The sequence below is a fragment of the Tamandua tetradactyla genome, chromosome 17 (genome assembly GCF_023851605.1).
Source record: "Tamandua tetradactyla isolate mTamTet1 chromosome 17, mTamTet1.pri, whole genome shotgun sequence".
NCBI classification, from domain to species: Eukaryota; Metazoa; Chordata; class Mammalia; order Pilosa; family Myrmecophagidae; genus Tamandua; species Tamandua tetradactyla.
The window spans coordinates 64,523,360-64,539,797 of NC_135343.1; the positions used below are offsets into that span (position 1 = coordinate 64,523,360).

The 16,438-nt window shown below is 38.5% G+C and overlaps 1 pseudogene across 1 annotated transcript; it reads right to left on the reverse strand.

The window, feature by feature from the left end:
• Positions 1-11,722: 11,722 nt before the first annotated feature.
• LOC143661199 (immunoglobulin kappa variable 4-1 pseudogene) lies at positions 11,723-12,415 on the reverse strand (annotated as a pseudogene). Its single transcript, XR_013164439.1, has 2 exons — positions 12,319-12,415; positions 11,723-12,135 (listed from the first exon to the last, which is right to left on the reverse strand). The product of XR_013164439.1 is annotated as an immunoglobulin kappa variable 4-1 pseudogene (transcript).
• Between the last annotated feature and the right edge of the window lie 4,023 nt (positions 12,416-16,438).

Consider the following 16,438-nt stretch of genomic DNA (forward strand, 5'->3'; position numbering starts at 1 on the left):
CTTCTTTTGTATGAATGAGTGAATGTGATGAGTTAGATGATTGTTAACAAAGAGGCAGAAGCCCATCAGTAATTATGAAATAATGAGATCAGTGGAGAAACTTATAAAATATTGATGTATACAATAAAATTTCATATTATTCAATTAAAATCAGAATACTTCATTAGCAATGCCCATGACATTCTTCTGTAAAGATCACATATTTTTTTCTGTAACAAATTCATGGAAAGCACGTGAAATGTGGTATCTTAGATTGAATCCTAGAAAAGGAGAAGGATATGACAAAACAAATGGTTAGCCTGAATAAAGTCCAGATTTTAGTTAATATGACTATGCAATGTAAATTTCTTAGTTTGATAAATGTACTGTGAGTATGTAAGCTGTTAAATTTAGGGGAAAGCGGTTGAGCATGTATAAGAACACTGCTCTATTTCTGCATCTTTATGAAAAATAAACAAAAATTATTCAAAAATTGAAACTTAATTTTAAAAGCTCAGGGAAGGATACCTTAGAATAGCTGAGTGAATGATGGATGGAACCAAGGGTGTCTGTCATAAATGACATAATGTCCATACTAGGGCTGGACATGGCACTGGTGTTTAACCTCAGACATGGCCACACAGCTAGGGAGGCTGAAGACTCAGACTTCACAAGTTCCCCTGGGTTACCTGCAATCAGAATGAACCATTAACACAGATGCATGGATTATGCCAACAAATTCAAAACAGCTTGTCCAGTCTTTGTTTCCTTGTGGTTATACTTATCTCAGAGGCTTATTACATTCAATATTGGCTGTAATGGTTTGGGAAATTACAGCTATTTCTGTGTGCATCTAAAGTAGTTTTTCCTAATCTAGAAAGATTCAAATCTTTTTTGATTGAGCTCTTTTTACTCCTTTGACAAGAGTCCCAGAGCAGCAAAATCAGAAAGGGGTTGTATGTGACATTATCAGTTCCTTTGTCCTGCCAATTACAGCTCTTTTCACATTACCAACACACAGAGCCTGACTCAAACCTATGAGCAGCTGGGCAGTGCCAGAGGGGTCTGTGTAAAGCAGGTAGGGTACATACAAGGAAATTGCAGTGGATTTTAGAAGGATATAATGTTTAATGCCAGAAATATCATCAGAGAAAATGTGACTTATTGACCATGAAACATGTAATAATCAATTTAAAAAAAGGAATTTGCAAAAATTAATTTTAAAATAAACATATATTCAAAATGGATAGCATTCTCTTGTTACACAAGGTGCAATCAACAATACAGGACTATCTAAATAAGAGTCTCATATTGAATGTGTGTATCTCCTTATTAAAATTCATGATCTGAAACTATATTGGATTACTGGTAACTGGAGATACATTTTTGTTTGTTTTTGAGATTCACCTTTTTATTGATTTTTAAATTAAAAAAAAATTACAAGAAAAAAACACAAACATTCTTAACATATGATCATTCTGTTCTACACGTACAATCAGCAATTCACAATATCATCACATTGTTGCATATTGATCATCATGATCACCCCTTAGAATACTTGCATCAACTCAGAAAAAGAATAAAGAGACAACAGAAAAATAAAGCAAAAACAGAAAAAAAGTATACATACCGTACTTCTCACCCATCCCCCTTACTGACCATCAGCATTTCAAACTAAATTTATTCTAACATTTGTTCCCCCTATTATTTATCTGTATTCCATATGTTCTCATCTGCTGACAAGGCAGACAATAGAAGCATTAGACACAATACCTTCACAATCACACAGTCACATCATGAAAGCTACATCACCATATAGTCATCATCAGAAACATGGCTACTGGAACACAACTCCACATCCTCTGGCCATTCCCTCCAGCCTCTCCACCACACCTTGGACAACAGGATGATATCTTCTCAAAGTGCAATAACTTCCCCTGACAACCTCCTGACTCTGCCTGGAATCTCCTAGCCACTGACACTTTGTCTCATTTCACTCTTCCCCCTCTTGGTCAAGAAGGCTTTCTCAATCCCTTGATGCTGGATCTCAGCTCATTCTAGAGTTTTTCTCAATCCCTTGATGCTGAGTCCCAGCTCATTCTAGGATTTCTGTCCTATGCTGCCAGGAAGGTCCACACCCCTGGGAGCCACATCCCACATGGACAGGGGAGGGCAGCGAGTCTGCTTATTGTTTTTGGCTGCAGAGAGAGGCCACACATGAGTAACAAAAGAGGTTCTCCTGGGGGTGACCAACAGGCCCAACTTTAAGTAGGTTTTACCTATTCTTCCTGGGCCTAAGTCCCACATGAACAAACCCCAAGACCGGGGGCTTAACCCACAGCCCTGGCCATCCACACTGCTTGCAAGAACATCAAGAACCCAACCTGGGGAGGCTGAACTCCCCCTCATTCTCACAATTCTCCAAAGGGGACCCTGCAAACACCTTTCCACACACTGTCCAAATCACTCCGGGATTTATTGGGGCATCACTCCAGACAAAGCAACAAAACCTCATGTCCCACCCAAGGTTCTATGTACCCATGTTGTTCAACCACCTGTCTACATAAGTTATACCAGGAAATGCCCCACTCAAAACACAAATTCTGCACAAAATAAACACCCTTTGCTTTAGTCTCACACACAAGTTGAATTTTTAAAATATTAATTCCTATCTATTTTCAGCAACCTGCAGTAATGACATTCCCTTGTTCGTCCTCATGCAAAGCATTCTTCAAATTTGTACATTTAGTCACCATAACTATACACACTAGGCATTCCCAGACTGCACTATCTCAATCCCCATTGTCCATCCCTCCTTGTGCTCTTATCTATGTCCCCAGCCCTCCTCTCTCCACCACTCTCACACTCAGCTTCACCCAATGACCCAATAACTGTATTACAGTTAGGCAGCATTGTGCTGTTCATTTCTGAGTTTTTATATTCAGTCCTGTTGCCCAATCTTATCCCTTCAGCTCCAATTACCCAATATTTTACCCCATTTCTATCTCCTGATAGTGTCTGTTACCAATGAAATATTCCACAATTATTCACTAATGTCAGTTCATATCAGTGGGATTATACAGTATTTGTCCTTTTGTTTTTGGTTAATCTCACTCAGTATAATGTCCTTAAGGTCCATCCATGTTGTTACATACTTCATAACTTTATTCTGTCTTATAGATGCATAATATTCCATTGTATGTATATGCCACAGTTTGTTTAACCACTCATCTGGTGATGGATATTTCGGCTGTTTCCATTTCTTGGTACTTGTAAATAATGCTGCTATAAACATTGGTGTGCAAATATCCATTTGCATCCTTGCCCTCATGTCCTTTGAGTAGAGACAGCATATAGATGGGTCCTGTTTTTTAATCCATTCTGCCAGTCTACGTCTTTTGATTGGGGAGTTTAATCCACTAACATTCAGTGTTATTACTGCATGGGTAGTGCTTTCTTCTACCATTTTGCCTTTCAGACTTTTATGTCATATTTAATTTTCCTACTTTTTTCCTGTGTGCATAGTCTTCCTTTCTACACTCTTCTCCACATCTCTCTCTCTTCTGTCTTTTTATCTGTCTCTACTGCTCCCTTTAGTATTTTTTGCAGAGCTGGTGTCTTGGTCATAAATTCTCTCAGTGAGTTTTTGACTGAAAATGTTTTAATTTCTCACTCATTTTTGAAGGACAATTTTGCTGGTTATAGAATTCTTGGTTGGCAGATTTTCTCTTTTAATAATTTATATATATCATCCCACTGTCTTCTCACCTCCATGGTTTATGCTGAGAACTCTATGCATAGTCTTATTGGGCTTCCCTTGTATGTGATGGATTGCTTTTCTCTTGCTGCTCTTAAGATTGCCTCTTTCTCTTTGACCTCTGACATTCTGATTAATAAATGTCTTCGAATACAGCTATTTGGATCTATTCTCTTTGGGGTCTGCTGAATTTCGTGGATCTGTAATTTTAATTCTTTCATAAGAGTTGGGAAATTTTCAATGATAATTTCCTCCATTAGCTTTTCTCCTCCTTTTTCCTTCTTTTCTCCTTCTGGGATACCCATAACACGTATATTCATGAGCTTCATATTGTCCTTCAATTTCCTGAGTCCCTGCTCATATTTTTCCATTTTTCCCTATATTTTCTTTTTCTTGTCAGATTTCAGATGTTCCATCTTCCAGTTCACTAATCCTATGTTCTGCCTCTCAAAATCTGCCATTGTAGGTTTCCATTGTTTTTTTTTTCATCTCTTCTACCATGCCTTTCATTCCCATAAGCTCTTTGATTTGTTTTTTCAGACTTTCAATTTCTTCTTTTTGTTCATTCCTTGTCTTCTTTATAGCCTACCTCAATTCATTGATTTGGTTTTTGATGAGGTTTTCCATGTCTGTTCATATATTCTGAATTAATAGTTTCAGCTCCTGTATCTCATTTGAATTGTTGGTTTGTTCTTTTGACTGGGCCGTATCTTCCATTTTCCTAGTGTGATTTGCTATTTTTTGCTGCTGTCTAGGCATTTAATTACCTTAATTTATTCTGGAGATTGCTTTCACTTATTTTACCTAGGGTTTTATTGCTAGATGAATTTGTTTTCTATCTGTTCTTTGACATTCAGTTCAGCTTTTTCTGGACCTCTAGCTTAGGTTTTGTTTAACAGAGGAGAATTTTTCAGTTATTGTTTTCTTGTTTCTTGCCCTGCTTATATGGTGCCTTTCCCCCACCCTTAGGAGGGTCTACTTAGGTATTATAGACCCCAGCCAGATTTTCCCAGACCAAAATGACCTCCTATCAGGAAGAAAGAGTCAGCTGCATTGGTTTTCCCTGAGGGTGAGACCCAGCAGGTTGAAAGACTCTCCTGTGAAGTCTCTGGGCTCTGTTTTTCTTATCCTTCCCAGTGTGTGGTTCTTGTCTGCCTGCAGGTCCCACCAGCATGAAATTATGTGGTACCTTTAACTTTGGCAGACTCTCCCTGCTGGGAATGTGGTGGTGACAAAGGAGAGGTTGTAGAATGGTTTTAATGGTTTCAAATTACCAGGCTCTGGTGTCTGCATTCCTTGAGGGAGTGATTCCACTAGAGCTGGGCTTCACCCCACCCATGGGGAAAGCTCAGGCTCCAGACAAGTGCTCAAAAGAGCTTGTTTCTGCCTATGCCTGGGGCTGTTGCAGCCTGAGAAGCACTGCTGCTATATCCAAAGGCAGTCAAGCCTTTGTAGAAACACAGCCACAAAAACCTCAGTCTCTTTTTTCTTCTTTTTCCCTCAACCCTGCCCCCTTGGTGCAGTGGCAAAAATGAGCAATCTCCACGTTGACCACGTTTGCCTGAGCTGAAGGCCTATTTTTAGTAAGCATAATTTGTGAATTAATTCCATAATTGGCATTTGGTTTGGCTCAGCCCCTGCTGCTGGTAAAGTCTCTTTCCTTTCCCCTCTGGGAAGCAGCCTGTGGGGGAGGGGTGATGGCCACTGCAGCTTGGGGCACTCACAGTTCTGGGAGTTCACAGCCAGTCCATCTGGTCCAGACAGGGGTATGCTGTGTGTCTGGTCACTGATGTGGCCCCAGGAGCTGTTCTGTACTGTTTCTGGTTATTTAGTAGTTGTTCTGCAGGACAAACTAAATGCACACATTGCTAAGCTGCCATCTTGGCCCACTGGAGATATTTTAATACCAAAGGAGCATTGTCCTGAAAACATCTAAGAATGTTACAAATATATTCCTGGGTTCCAGATCCATGCAAATGTCATGGCAGTGAGAGCCCAGAACCCATCCAGGTGGGAAATTGTGAAGGCACATGTACAGCATGAATCAGAAGTGAATTGATAACAGTGTTTCTCCTTATACTTCAGATTTTGAAACTATCACAGAGTTTATTTAAATGAATGAATAACAACTATGATGATATATATAGAGAAAAAGCTAAATTTTAATGATGACCTTGTACTCTGAAACATAACCAAATAAAAGTTTCTAGATTTTGTATAAGGAAACAAAATTGAGAACTGAATGTAGGCAATTTAGAGAAGTAGAAAATTTACAGAACTGTAAGCCAGAGCAGAAGAAAATTTCTGAAAATACAATACTGGGAAAGAAAAATATGGGAAAAAACCTCACAGACATAGAGGATGCAGCGAGAGGCACAGAGTATACATCTGAGTAAAGCAGATAATGGGCAAATGTATATTTGACAAATAATGATTGAGAATTACCCAGAACTAGTGAAAGAAACCAATTCACCAACTCAAGTGCCATCAAACGAAAGCCAAAGTAGTCAATAGTCAATTGTAGTCCATATTGAGACACCTCTCAGAAAACTGCAGAATATAGAACAGAAAGAGGAAAGCATACATGATACATAAAATTACAGATGCTCTTCATTGCAGTGATCCTTTAAAGTGGCATAAATATGTTATATTTGGTAGCACATCATTTTTGCCTACTGATAAGCACAACTCTTGAGTGACCACCCCAGCTAGCCCTGCCTTCTTTGTACCCTGGTTCTCAGCCTGCAGCTCCATATGGACTGGGTGGTAAGAGCTGCCCTCAGCTTCTCTGAATGGCCCCTGCTGCTCCTCTTCTAGACAGCCCTTTGCCATCTCAAGCCTTATAATTATTAGAAGGCCTGTAACTGCCCAGGCTTTGGATGATCAGAATCTGCATTCAGTTTCTCCAAAAGGCCTGGCCCTGGCACTTCTGCTTTTGCTCTGTGTAGTTTGAAACTTGTAATCCCCACTGTATGTGGTTAAAGCCTCACTCCCTTCTCTGAGCCACGATAAATGTGAGAATCCATGACCCTTCCATGATTGCTACCACCACTGCTATAGGGGCCAAGTTTAGGTAAGCTTGGCTTCCTCAACCATCTTTATTCCCTGCTTTCCTGCTCCATGTTCTTTTAGTCAATACAGCTGTTCTTTTCTGCACTTGAGTCTGGCTGGCTATTTGTGCTTCTTCATCCTCAGTCAAAGAACTTCCCCATATCATCCAAATCAATTGGCCTAGAAATCAGGGTGATTTGATACTGATTCAAAAACCCAGGTGGGAATGAACTCAGGGGCTCTTGGCTTAATTATCAGCTGTCCCAGTGGCTAACACCATTTTGGAGGCTTCATTACTGGCTGGTGGGAAATAAACAGAATTTCAGTAAAATTCTGAATATCTAATCTAAGGATATTGCTTTAGCCATGAGGACAGTTGAAGATTGTATTCAATTGTTAAATGATGCCAGAAGGCAATATGCCAGAAATGGAATGGCTCTTAAAAAAGTAGTTCATTAAGTTGTAAATTTACATTCTAATGCTATAAAAATATGCAAACAAAGGCATCCAGAAAAAAATACATTGACTCAAGAAAGGCTGATGGGACCAGCACACCTCTGTCAGGTGTGGTTGGAATCTGCTGATCCTTTAGTGTCTCATTTCAAACAGCCTTCCTGGAGGCTGTTTCTTTCTGCAATATAGAAATATCTGTGTCTCCTGTTGAATCTGACAACTCTGTCACCCATGTCAGTTCTGAAGGTTTTGTGAAAATAGTTCTCTCTTTAAGGTCTCCAGTAAAAAGCCCCACCTGTAATGGGTGGAGACACCTCCGCAAGGAAACCACCTGTTCACAAGGCTCCACCCACACTGGCTGAGTCACATCTCCATGCACAAAACTTAGTCTAAAGACCCCACCAAACAATATTGAATCAGGATTAAAGGGTCACTTTTCTGTGGTGCACATCAGTTTCAAACCATCACAAAGATTTTAATTAATTTTAGTCACTAATATTGTTATGTGTGATTGAATTTATTGAATAACCATTAAAATAATTAAAATGCATTATATATTATGCACTAAAAAAGAAAGTATCATTTCTTTTTCAACTAACGTGCAAAGTTCATCCCATTTTGAGTCACACATAACCAGAATCTTAGTTGTTATAAGGAGACACATTAAGGAAGTGTAAAGCTAAAGTTTGAACGAAAAACAATTGAAAATTATATGCATATATTTATTTATTTGTATATAATTTGATATATTTATTTGTATATAATTGTATATAAATATAAATAACACATAAACAATGATATATATACATTATTTATATAAAATGTTCACATATGTATAAAATTGCAGCATTAACTAAAAATATAGGATAGTGATAATAATATCCAACATGCGTACGATTTAAAACAAGAATTGTTACTGGGAAAAACATTTCAATTCATGAGGATAGAGGTTTCAATTCACCCTGAAGATAAAAGAACACTGAATTTTACCCATCTAATAACCAAACTTTAAAAGGCAAAGAGTAAAAAGTGAACAATTGTATGGAGAAGAAGCATAAATACACAATGGTAAAGGTAGTTTAACTGATCGCCAATTTCAGCATGGCAAAACAACCTGGAAAACTTAACAAAGATAAGAAAATCTGAAAAACAGTAGAAACATTATGAAAACATTGACAGTTTTACAAATTCATTTCATGACACACATGGAACCACATAAAAAATGATCACAGGGCAGGCCACAGTGGCTCAGCAGGCAGAGTTCTTGCCTGCCATGCCAGTGACCTGGGTTCAATTCCTAGTGCCTGTCCATGCTAAAACATAAAAATAAACAAAAAAATCTGGGCAGAGACAGCAAATAAGCATGAACACATTTCAAAACACTGAACCATTTCAAAATATTTTCTCTGACTTGCAGGCTATTGGGCTAGAGATCAACGATAAAACATGATTTAAGAATATCCACATATTTTGAAAATAGTAATTTCATTTTTATGTTCCACTTCTGAAAAGCACAAGGAAGCTCCTACCAGGCAGAATGTTCCACAGATAAAATAAACTCACCACAAAATTCAAAATACTAGAAGCACTGGAACCTAAACAAAGCCTGGTAAATTCTGGGAGAGTCAACAGTTTGGAAAAGGGAAGTTTAATATAAAGAATTCTTAAACTAAGACAGAGAAGCAACTTTGAGATGTAAGAGAATTCCACTTGGCATCTGAGCAGAGAATGCATCCCTGAGAAGAACACAGAGAAGTGGGGTCCCTCCCCAAGACTGGCTTTTAAACCTTCTTGGAGAAGGTGTAGTTTCAATCCCCTGAATAGCAGGGAAGGTCTCTGGATTGCACAGGATAGAACTGTCTTCAGTCTCTGTGCAACAGGAAGTAACCCTCCAGGCATGGGTGGGGCACAGGAGAACCACAGGTAGGGTCAGAGTGCAGGTGTGCAGAGGGAGTTGGGACACTGGTGCAGACAACAGGCCTGGAGCCCACAGTGGCCTCATCAAAGGGACCCTCAAGGCCATGAAATGTATGGTGTGTGAAGAAAATTGTTTAAAAAAGTGTTGATTTGATAAATTTAGCTGGATTCACACAGTGAAATTCTATCCAGCAATGAAAGTGAATAAATTGCAGATGCACACAACAGAATAGATGTTCTATAAATATTGAATGAGAAATGCTAGCAACAAAATAATGTGTGTAGGATGATTTGATTTATACAAAATTCCATAACAAGCAAAACTATATGGTTTTGTGATGTGTATGTGGAATTTCAAAATGTGAATCAAGGAAGTGATTATTATGAGATTCAGAGAAATCAAGAAGGAAGGATTATGTCTGTTAAGGTAAGAGTGGGTTTTGGTAGGATGTGGGGCAGAAATGTGTCAGGTGATGAAATCTTGGTGACTGCTAGGTTATTGTTAATCAAAAGTGTGTAGGTGTGTGACTTTTATGCAATTTTCCTCGACATATTTTAAAATAAAATTTTAAATATTCAATATATATTTATCATACTTGTAATTTCACACATTTATTGACACATATGAAAGATAATATCCTCAAATGGCACTGTATTTGACAGAGTATTTGGTCCATGAACATGTGTTAAATAAATTAAAAAATAAAAATAAACTGAATCTAGGAAAGCTTTAATTCTATCAATAATCATGTTAGTTGCTAGAACTGCTATATCTTGTTCTTGTGCATATATATTCTCAATTCAAATTTCTCTTCTGATTTCTAAATGTAACATTCCTGTGTGTCTCTATGGCACTTCTAGGTCAGTATCTGACACTCAGCTCATTATCTTTACAGCTCCACAAAGCCAACCACAGCGAATGCTACCCAATGGAAGGAGCAACACACATCCTATTTTCTAAACCAGAATTAGTGGAGTCATCCTTGTCAATACTCTTTACTACAGCAGTCACAGCCAGCTCCTGTCAATTTTACAACTACACAGTCCCCAGTGCATTCACTTCTTCCTGTCTCCCCTGCCATGGCTTTAGACCAACTCATCAACATCTCTCTCCTGGATTCCTGGAATAAATTCCAGTCTGGACTTCTTACATCTATTCTTGACATTTTTTTTAATAACTTAACTTCATTAAAACCAGAGTGATCTTTTTAAAAGGCAAATATGGTCATGCTATCTGACTGCTTAAAAGCCTACTTTAAGCATGACACTTTCTTTAAATTTGCCTATGGTTATACTTAGTATCCATTGTTAGTGGATATAAGTGAATTACATGTTTTCACAAATGAAAAAATGAAATTAAAAAATAAAAATAAATAATAAAAAAACCTTCTGAAACCTGGTGTGCAATTGTAGTTCAATGGTAGAAATCTTGCTTGCTGAGTGGCAGGCCTGGGTTTGATACCCAGCCCGTGCACTTTCCAAAGCAAACAAAAAAGGAAACAAAAAAATCAAGAAATCATGCTGCAATAAAGGGATACTCACATGGAAAAATAATGAAATGTGACCGGACTTAAGGATGTGAAAACACACAGACTCAGACAGACACACACACATACACACACACACAAATGTAGAATGTACTTCCTTATTGGCCTCAAACATGCATATCTTACATCAAATTTTGCAAGTCCTAATTTTATTTCATCAACATCTGCTACTAATTCAAACTTAAACTCTTAAAGACAGAGTTATTTTTTAATTGCTTATGACCATTATTATGAAGCAAATACACAGAATTGTATTTGGCATATAATGGATTCTCAATATGAATTTATTTAATAAATGAAAAATGAGAAGAGAAATCAATGAAGAAAAGATTTAACTATAGCAAATTCACTCACAAATATAACATTAAAATAGAATAATCAATTGTTTAATACAATGATATAAAGGATTGCAACTTTAATTGAAGTGTAAATATTTAGCATGAAATAAAAATCCAGGGTAAGAAACTTGGTAGGCATGTAGTGCTGTCACATATGAAAACAATGTCTCATTGTTGATGAAGACCGTTTTCCATCTCTTGACCAAAATGCCAGCCTCACTCCTTCATGCTCCTTTCACACTGACTCCCTCCTCCCCACCATCACACCAGGGAGAGCAGAGAAGTACATCTTGAACTGCAGGGAACAGACAGAAAACATGGCACATTCAGACTCTAACTATTCTAAATACCAATGTACCAGGAATTTCCCCTTACATTTCCCCCTGAGAGACTCCTAACTAGGCAGCTCCTCTTCTCCCTCCTCCTTTCTCTCTGCCCTTACAGACTCAAGGCAGCCTCACTACCACCAAGGAAAAAAATTTCCAATCCAAGCAGGTAGAATGACAGAATTACCTTTGAATGGATGAGTAAAGGAAAAGGAAAAAGTGAAGGAAAAGGGCAGTTAGAAAAGAGGTAGAGTATGACTACTTCAGTAACAAGGATGAGGAAGGCTAGAAGGAAAGACTGAGTCCATTGAAGGAAAAAGTAAGTCAGAAAGAATGGCTAGTAGGTAGAATGTTTCAATATGAAGAGGTGGGAGGAGGGGGAGCAGCTGCTGCAGGACTCAGTGCCCCACAGCTGGGAAAGGAGGTTTGTGTTCGAGGTTGAAGCACTGTGGGAGGAGAGCTCTTAGATTGCTGACAGTAATAACTGGCCACATCTTCAGCCTGGGCTCTATTGATGCTCAGAGAGAAATCTGTCCCAGACCCACTGCCACTGAATCGGTTGGGGACCCCAGATGCCCGGGTGGATGCACGATAAATGAGCAGTTTGGGAGCCTGGCCTGGTTTCTGCTGGTACCAGTTTAAGAGGTTATTCTGGCTGGAGCTGGATAAAAGACTCTGGCTGGCCTTGCAGCTCATGGTGATGGTCTCTCCTGGAGTCACAGCCACAGAGGCTGGAGACTGGGTCATCATGATGTCCCCATTGGCACCTGCACTCGGAAAAGAACAAAATCAAACAATAAATCACAAGTATATAAAATATATATACAAATGTAGGTTTCCTCATTTATCATATATAATCAGATCTCTTTGAGATGGAACGGACTCTACACTCTGCATGTGAAAACCATCTCTCCAGCTTTAAAAAGATATTGCTCTTCTGAAGCTCTCACCTGAGACCCAGAGCCCCAGGAGGATGAGGAGTTGGGACTGTGACAGCATCTTGCTCACCGTCTGGTGCACTCAGGCCCCGTCTCCAGGGAATCCCCATTAATAGAGTCTGAGCAGCAGCTGAGTCCCCAGGAGTCTATGCAAATCAGCACAGGGTATAAAGGGAAACGTGCTGTGCAGTGAGCTATGAAGACAGATAAGGGAAGGAAGGGGACAAAATAACATTACCACAGGAAATGTGAGTGTAGTCCTGCAGACGTCCCAGAGATCAACTGCAAACTAAAATTTTCAACAAACTTTAGTAAAATTATTAAATATTAAATATTTCACTATCTACTTTATGTTTCAAACTACCTGCAATCATCTCGCACACCTAAAATTAATTTTATAATAGAATATATGTATCAGTGAGTGTAAAGTTTCTAAACATAACTGAACTTTTAAAATATGGTAGCAGGAACTATGTGGAATATATTCATATCGTGGGATGGAATGAGGACGTAGTGCCCAAATTATGCACCTATCTCAGCCTATTCTGAACTTTAAATACGTATATGAAGTATACATGACTTCAAAGTCACCTCAATATGTCCACAACCAGACCTCTGACATGCTGTCAACCCAAATAATGTCTCCAAAAATGAATCACCAGACATGTAAAAGTTACCCTTGGCACTGTCCATTAGACCCTGAGTTTTCAAATCACAAAGGATATTCCCAGCCTAAGGGGAACTGCGCCATCTCGTGGTAACGGGGAAAATAGCTCCACCTCTCAGTAGGTTCTTTACTTACTCCTTCCAAAAATAAAATATATGTGTAGAATTATACAAATAGCAATATGAACCTTACTAGGCCCAGGACATTAAATTATGAGAAAATGAAACAAAACCCCTGACTTATTAGACTTTCATTTATCTGAGAGAGACAGGTAATGAACAAGGGACATATCCTCAGCCTCTCATATGTAGCTTCTCTGAGATTTCTCCCCTGCCGCAAAGCTGTTGATACAGAACAAGTGGGGTGAGGTGCGTCCAGGTCCATTTCATGGTCATCCTTCATCATGGACAGGTCAGAGGGAGAGATAAAATGTGAGACAGTTTAGCAATCTTACATGCAACATAATCCCTCCTGTTCCATAATTTCCACTTTTCCTTCAGAGCAACCACCATTCTGCCACCAAGAAGTTTCCCTTAATGTGGCACTTACTAAGGCAGATATTGCTCCAGTTCTAATTAATAGTACATTTATTTTTCCCTAGCTTTCTCCATATGAACCCAGTATCTTAGGTGAAGGTGCAATTTCCACATATTCAGGAATGAGGTGGCACAGACCCAAACCACCAGGAAGACATTCCTACTCAGTCAAAGGTCCCCCGTGTTCTTGGTCCAACACATATATGGGTTTTGAAGATGCCAATACTTGATACATGTTTACCCTCTACCCCATGGTTTATTTTTGCTGCTTTTCCATGAAATTAATATACATCTATTCTTAATTTAAATTTCTACTTTGTAATTTACCATTTTCTTGCTTCAATACAATAGAAGCTGCTTCCTGTGCCTGCATGCATTAAAAACCTTGAGATTGTTATGGACAACATGGTGATGAAACAGGTTGTGTCATGTGAATGACAGTGTCAGGGGTCCACATAAAATGTATGGAAATGTCCCCTCTGAAGAGTAGGCAGTTGACCTCATGCATTAATAAATGGTGACTTGGCTTGCAAAGCTCAGGGAAGAACACTTCCAAAAATGCACAAGATGTGGTCTTGGATGATTAAGAAAGTCAAAAATGTGAAAAGCAGACAATGGCCTGATTCTATGCACCCATTAAAGTCTGGAGGAGAGCTGAGGGTTTAGATTAAGTGCAGTGCGATTCCATGGAACACAAGTCAGAATTCATTATTTGTTCAACAGATATTTTCTATGTCATATTATGAGCATTAACACTGTGAAGAAGTGGGTAATGTGGAATCATTACCCTTTCTGTGCCAGCTGGGCAGATAAAGCTTCTATCATCTTCTCCAAAGCCATATATGATTTTGTAAATTTAAGTTTTCCCAAACTTCTCACTGCCAAATATTATAATTGGGGTAAAACAGTACTTGATAAAACATAAAAAGAACATAGAGGTAAGTAGAATTCTAAGAGGGTCCTCAAGTTTCCTGGCTGCTGGCATGTACAAACCCTATACCATTTGTTCAAACACTAATTTAGATTTTGCTGTGAAGGAATTTTGCACATTTAATGAAATCTATTGACTTTGATTGCAAATAAAATAAAATCTGTTGACATTAACAAGGAGAGATTATTTTAATAGGCTTGACCATTTCACAGGAGCCCTTTACATATCATTGTACTAGCCAGAGACTAAGGCCTCAGTAAAATTCATAGATAATTAGGATGTGACATGGGTGAAAATATCCAATGTTGATGATGGAGGTTGAGAGGTCACATGGCAAGGAGTGAGGGCAGACTCTAGGAGATGAGGACACCCAGCCAGCAAGGAATAGGATCTCAATATTACCACCCAGGGAACTGATTCTGTTGTGTTTGGACAGAATCAGTTCCCTGGGTGGTAATCTTGGAAGAGAACTATAAGCTCTGGAAAGATCTTGGAAGAGAACTATAAGCTCTGGAAAGAACAGAGCCTCACTGATGCCTTGATTTTATCTTCCTATGACCCTGAGCAGAGAACCCTTCACATGGTGCTCAGCCCGACTCCTGACCTACAGCACTGAGAAAAAATGAACTACTCACTGGTTATTAACTTATTTACTAATATGTGTTTATCCATCGAGCTCATGTTAAAGGAGATTCCGGAATACAGAGAGAAGAAACTGTCATCCCATTTACTTCGTTGTTGAGTGATGCTGATTCCTCTCTCCTCCAGTACAATGAGTGTGTTTTACACCTCTTCTACCCATGAATGATATCCTGTCATTAGACCACATACACAGGATAAGGGCTGAATATTGGGCTATGAAAACACAAGGAAGAACAGATTTAGCTGTAAAGATGGTCAGAATCTGTTCTTTCATTGACTATATCATCATGTTCTCATATTGATATAATTCAAGGCAGGAATCTGTCATAGAGGGGAGTGATCTTTGAACATTGCTTGAAGAACTGAGCAACTCTGCTGCCTATATATTTGCTCACACTGCCCCATGCCCTTACGTTGGAACACTCGGCACATGTGTTTCTGTTACAGTTATAACATCATGTGGAGTGAGTTATAAGGGTTTAGTCACACACAGACAGCTTTAATATGCATCAGCATTTTCAAAAATTGTGGCCAATGTAATGTTCATTCCCGTTGTAGCTGCAGTACCTGATGAAAGTGCCAAATTATGTTGTAGGATGAATGAGTTCATGTGATGATTTTGCAAATTGTTACTAAAGAAGGAAAAGCTAATTGTTCATATTAAAATAATGAGATTGCTTGAAAATACATAGAATATTCATTTATAGATTTGAATACTATGCTATTCATCTCAAATGGGGGCATTGCATTACCACTGACCAATAAATTCTTGTGTCAGCCACTCAACATTATTTCAACAAATCCATGGAAAGCATATAAAACATATTGTGCTGCTTTGGTTAATTTAACAGGAAAAATACATTAGGAAAAAAATCCTTAAACCCAAATAAAGCCTGAAGTCCAGTTATTATTATTTTTCCAATATAAACAGTGCAGTTTTGAAAATGAACCATGATTATGTAAGAAGTTAGCATCAAGAGGAAGTGGGTGAGTTACACAAGAATTCTCCATACTATCTTTGCAACTTTTCTGCATGCCTGAAATTATGCCAAAATAAATTTAAAAATAAAAGAAAAACAAAAACAACATGGGCTGTTGCTTGGGGAATGCTGAGTGAGACTATACTGCTACTGAGTGAGGTCTGCCGAAGGTGATGTGAAGTGTTAACAATTCTCTGAAGCCAGACGTCATCTGGGGTGACATTATATATCTTGCTCTGATATTCAACATTTTATTTTTAAGTGAGAGCTGGACACTGCTTGAAAAACATTCTTCTTTGACCCCTGATTTTCTTCACTTTTTGGACTGTTGGGTAGAAACACAATCCCTTAGAACAGGACTATTTTAACCTGGGTT